The following is a 6,171-nucleotide window of genomic DNA, read 5'->3' as shown; positions in this document are numbered from 1 at the left end:
CCGCACGGCGGCAGGGTCCCCTCTGGGGCCGCCGGTGCGTGTTCGCCGCGGCGACCCTGCTCTAGGGGATTCACGTGGAGTACCTGGAACCCTGGACGCTGCCGCTCACCGTCCCAAATCCCAGGCATCCCCGCAAACAGCGGCTGCCACGTGGGGCTCCCAAAGGAAGCGATGCCTCGGCACTGCTGCCTTCAAACAGCGCTGCTGCCTTCGAACAGCGCTGCTGAACCCGAACTCCTTCAGGATCTCATTCCCAAGACATCATGGGCCATGGAGGCAGCCTCACCATAGCTCCAGGTGCCCTGTGGCTCCAGCCATGGTAATGGATACCACAGCCATCCCAGGCAGACACATGGGCTGGTTTTTATGTATTTTGTTCTCATGTAATTCCCAATATCCATAAAAACAGCTCAGCTGCCCAAGGCCTCTGAGTGCCACGAAGGCCACAGAAGGAGCCTGAAACTTTGGCTTCCCATTACAGACCCCGCAGAGCAAGGCTGGCAAATTCTCTGCTGCCCTGTTCCACCCTGCCTGCCTTCTCAGAGCTGTGTCTGCCACACGTGCAGCTGCACGCAGTGCCCGATGGACCAGACACTCTCACCAGCACAGCTTCTGGGGCGCCCCCTCACTGCTGCCAGCAGCCCCATGGGCTCAGGGTGTGCCAGGCACTGCTTGGGACAAGCTTGTCGCTCCCCTGCCATCAGCAGCACCGACAGGGCATCCCAGAGACCCATGCCTCTGGGCACCTCCAGGCTCCTGTGTGAGGCAGCAGTGCTGTGATGCCCAGCACGTGCTGTTGTTGCTCACACTGTGCTCACTGCAATGCTGCATGGGCTCCCACAGGGAAGGTTACACCTTATCCCTCAGCAGTGTGCTTACATGTGCTGGGTCTACATGGTCACATTTGGGGAATAAGGAGGGCAGTGGTGGCCTCTGTACATCGACACCAGAAGCTGATCCTATGTTGGGCAGAGCTGGCTCAAGAGGCCTCCAAGACAAATGCACTGTGGCACAGCTGTAGCTGGGAGGAGAAGGCACAGCCCTGCAAGCCCCAAGGCCAGGGAAGGAGGGACAGGAAGTGCTCCAGGCACAGAGATTGCCCTGCAGCCCATGGTGCAGGCCATGGTGAGGCAGATCCACCCTGCAGCCCAGGGAGAGCCTCATGGAGCAATTGGACAGGCCCTGGGGAAGCTGTGGCCCATGGAGAGCCCACACAGGAGCAGGATCCCAGCAGGAACTTCAGCTGTGGGGAGATCCCGTGCTGCAGCAGGGACAGAGCATTACAAACTGACCCCTCCTCCTTCCCCATCCTCCTACAACCCTTGCAGAGAGAGGAGATAGGGCAGTCAAGCATGAACTTGAGCTTAGGCAAAAGGGCTGAGTGGGGAGAAGGTGGTTTTAGTTTTGGTTTTGTGTCTCATTATCCTACTCTATTTTTAATTGGAAATCAAATTATCTTCCTCAGTTCCTGTGTTTTGCCCATGATGGTGGCTGGTGAGATCTCCCTGTCTCAAAGCTGTTTTGTGGTATTTTCTCCCCACTCTGCTGAGGAGGAGAGGTGAGAGCGTGGCTGAGTGACCTGGCAGCCAGCCACAAGCCAATGCAATGCACATCTGGAGTTGCTGTGTCCTCCTCCCCACTTCCTTCTCCCTTTCAGATGTGTAGAGGGGAGAAAAAAATGACTGTAAAAACTTCCCATCATCTTAGTAATAAAAACTTCTTAATTTTTTTCTTGAAGTCTCTGTTTCTGAGGAGCAAAGCTCACATGTTCTTCTGTCATGATACAGTAATTTCCTTTGTAAACATTCATCTTGCTTTCTCACTTCTTGGCTTTAGTTAGCAAAGGACATATAAAGTTTCCAGTCTGATTTTCATTTGGCTGAGAGTCTTTCTCCATCCCCTCTGGGTATCTCAGTGCTGATCCATCAGCACTGAAACGAAACTGGCTGGGTCCCACCCTTTTAGAGGAAACTCAATTCTTGGAAGCAAATGAGGAGGCAAAACCAGGCCAGATCCATTAGGGAATGCAACCATACAAATTATGTCCCACCTTCTCCATTTCCTCTGTCCTACACAAGTGACACATAAATGTCACTGGTGCTTTGCTTTTTAAGGAATAATTGATCACCAGTCCATTCTTCACTTCTAAGCAGAGTCAAAACCTGCCCTATATAACCTAAAGAAGCTTTTTGGGGAGGGGAAGGAGTTGAAGGACATACATCCTATCTGCAGGCCCAATACATCTGGAGAGCTTATTAAAAATACATAAATTAAGAGGTAGCTCATTGCATTTGTGGCCTAAAAAACAGCAAGGGAGGATTATCCTGAAAGAACAGGACATCTGTCTTGGATGCAATCAAAAAACTGCTGACTTTGTAACATGAGATGAACACATGACACAGCAAGAGGACAGGGATTACCAGTTTCACTCTTGGGTAGAAGGAAGAAAAAGAAAAAAATACTGCACTAGGGTGTTGTTCTGAATAGCACAAATTCCTTCATAATGAAACAAACACATGAAAAAGGGGAAAGGAGGAAAAAGTTATTTTTGGACTTGTTTGTGTGCAATAGAGGTGACTGAGTGCCTCCCCAACCCCGCCTGCTGCTGCACACACAGGAAACCAGTCACCTCTGCTCAAGCAACGTGGCACTAAACCCAAAATTGTGCCAACAAATCCCCCTGCAATGGCAAGCAAAACTCAAAGCACATGGTCAAACTCAGGCTGAAGAGGAATTATTCCTGTATAAGGGCTCTCTATTTTTTCGCTTTACATGTTTCTTGTAGCACTTTCCTGGTGTTCATGGCTGGGATTGGAAGGGACTTCAAACTTTACCTCGTTCCAACTGCCCCTGCCATGGGTAGGAGAGGCCTCCTCTAGAGCAGGCTGCTCAAAGCCCCATCCAACCTGGTCCTGAACACTTCCAGGGTTAGGGCATCCACCACTGGATTGACTCCCCTTGGTGGATGTAACCATGATATTTTCTGAAAAATCCTTTCCTTAGGATTTTTTCTCCTGAGAAGCTGAGAGGCCTCAGGAACAAAATGTAAACAATGGTTATCTGCTGCTGTGGAATGCAACAGGTACATCTGTGATTGGTCTCATGTGGTTGTTTCTAATTAATGGCCAATCACAGCCCAGTTGACTCTGACTCTCTGTCCGAGACACAAGCCTTTGTTATAATTCTTTCTTTTTCTATTCTTAGCTGACCTTCTGATGGAATCCTTTTTTCTATTCTTTTAGTATAGTTTTAATATAATATATATCATAAAATAATAAATCAAGCCTTCTGAAACATGGAGTCAGATTCTGTCTCTTCTCTCATCCTTGGACCCCAGTGAACACCATCACGGTGGACCCCATGAAGCAGAGCTACACACTGGCCACCAAGGAACTGAAAAGTTCACAGCAAAGCCTCCTGTGACTTGGCACCAGTGTGCTCCACAACCACAGCTGCTTGAGCCCCATATTTACACATGAACTAGCTGAAATGTGTGTGACTAAACCCTTGCAGAGCTGTTTTTCTGTGGTGGGAACCACGGGGCATGACATGTAATGAAGACAGAGAAGGTGCTTGCAGTAAAGCTGCTGCAGCCCAGGTTCCTTGTGCCCCAGCTGAGAGACGGCATTGGATCACAGGAGCACTGCTGGGGAGCACACGTGCAGGGGAAAGGGGGCTCCCTTAAACCAAATGTTCCCCCAGCAGCTCTGCCCAGCCTTGTGGCTCACATGGAGCCAGGGCAGCATGAGCCCAGGCTGCAGGCAGGCTGGGAACCACAAGCATAACCTGCCTCTGATGCACCCTCCTCCAGTGCACTTCTGGTCACTCAAAGAAGTTAAAAAGTTTTAGGAGTTTGGCATTGTGTTCATTTGACACCAGTTTTTCAAGAATTGCTACTTGAGAGGTGAGTTCTGTGCTTATTGCAAACTCAGATTACTGTAATCAAAGCAATCAAACTAAGTGTTGTAATCAAAGCAATCAAAGTGAGTAATCTCTGTTTACTTGGCGTCTTTTGGCCTTAAGACACATTCAGCTTCTTTCATCTGTGATCCCAGCACTGCTTACACACTTGCAGTTTCTTCATGGCTTACCACTCCTCAGACATCAACAAAAATCCCTCATGAGTCACAAAACAGCAACACAAGAAGGGTAATTCCTAACGGGAAACTAAAGAGAAAATCAGTTTCGATTCCCTGAGTTGTTTAATTGCAGCCTAACCACAAATTTTTCTTGAGGCCACACCTCAGTACAACACTAGGGATGTGGCAACCTGTTATTAACATAGTGCTCATGTGCAAAGAGCTGGCAGTTTTTGGTATTCTCCACAGGGGTGTTAACAACCTTTAAACTTTGACTCTAGAAAGCTGAGCTGTAGTAAACAGGGAAGCTCTGAATCCACTTCAAGGAGCATTAAGGAGGTGATATTTTCATTTGAAGAACTGGTGAAATCCCTCAACCCCCAGCAGACAGGATGGTTTACAAGTCTGGAGTACAAGAACCTAATTTCTGAGTTCAGGCTGCCCACAATGCTGTCCCCTTGCTGGCAGGGTTACCTGCAGAAGGAAGTTTACAAAGATAAAAACTAAAACCCAGTCAGGTTTGCACAGCTGCAACCATCATCATCCCCTTGCCTGGGAACTAATCCTTGGGTGAGATAAAGGGACAAACAAACAAAGCTGGTGACTACCATGGGCCATCCAGCCAGCACCATGACACTAAGGAACATGTGGTAATCAATCACCTTTGTCCTTGTCTGACTTCAACTTGCCAGATGTTAACAGGGAACATCACACAGCTGGCACAAACTAGTCCAGAAAATTCCTAAAACACTGGCATAACTTCATGGTGCAGGTACTAAGGGAGCCGACCAGGAAAGGTGCTCTCCATGATTTGTTGCTACCAGAGAGGGTCTTGTAAGGGAAGTGGTGATTGGTGGCCATCCTGGCTACAGTGACCACAAAGCAATCAAGTTTAAAATCTCTGATGACAGGAGGAAAAGTGTCAGCAAAACTTCCAGCCTGGCCATGAGGAGAGCAGAGTTCAGGCCGCTCAGGGAATGAAGTCAGTAAGGTTCCCAGGGAAATGCTTTTGAAGGTGCTGGGGTCCCTCAGTGCAGTGTGGAGGATCAGGAATGGGACATCACACCATGATCAATGTGATCAAGTGGAGCTGAGTTTATTATCCCAAAAAGGACTATATTTACAATAAGTTTCTACTGTTCACACATCTGAAATAGAATGCTGATTGGAGCATCTGATTTTCATGTGCCACGTGAGGTCCCTTGGTTTGTCCAGCCAGGAGGAGACTGAGGTCAGCCCTCATGAGGGGCAGCTCCCACCTCTGCTCCGTGACCAGGGACAGGACCTGAGGGAAGGGAGCTGTGCCAGGGCAGGCCAGGCTGAGCATCAGGGAAAGGTTCTTGCCCTAGAGGGTGGTTGGGCACTGCCCAGGCTCCCCAGGGAATGGGCACAGCCTCAAGGCTGCCAGAGCTCCAGGAGCACTTGGACAACACTCCCAGGCACAGGGTGAGGAACCAGATGATCTTGAGGGTCCTCTCCAAACCAAGCTATTCTATGATGCTGATTTTTGGGGTGTCTTGTGCAGGGCAAGGAGTTGGACTTTGATGATCCTTGTGGGTCCCTTTCAACTTAGAATATTCCATGATTCTATGAACTAGAGATTAGTCTTTTAAAGCAAAAGTTCTGGCAACAGAACTTTTTTTTTTACAGAATTACTTTGCTGTAATGAGAAGTCATTACAGCAGAATTTGCATAAATTCACCTTTTTTTCCTCATAGAGCAGATGAACAAGAGTTATTTGAAAAGCTGAGTTCCTGCCAGCTTTATGCTTACCTGGAGCAACAAAACCAGCAGGACACCAGCTTGTGCAGATCTGAACCTGTCCAAGGCTGGTCCTCAAACACATCTGGGAGGAAGGCAGCCAGGACCAGCACCTGGAGCTCGTGCCTGCAGTGCTCAGAGATGAACTAGGAGCTCACAGCTCAGCTCTGCTGGAGTCACCCCTGCCTCTGTGGACACATCACCTGTCACTGCAGGGTTCTCTCCCTTCTAGTGTTTTTTGGTGACTTCATGCAATATATTACTCACCTTCTCCCAAAATCCACACCTGACTGAAAAACAAACAGTAAAGAAATGTCTGGAGGAAACTTCA

Source organism: Ammospiza caudacuta, chromosome 15, assembly GCF_027887145.1.
Source record: "Ammospiza caudacuta isolate bAmmCau1 chromosome 15, bAmmCau1.pri, whole genome shotgun sequence".
Taxonomy (NCBI): domain Eukaryota; kingdom Metazoa; phylum Chordata; class Aves; order Passeriformes; family Passerellidae; genus Ammospiza; species Ammospiza caudacuta.
The sequence above is the reverse complement of the archived record's forward strand: the minus strand, read 5'-3'. Positions refer to the sequence as shown.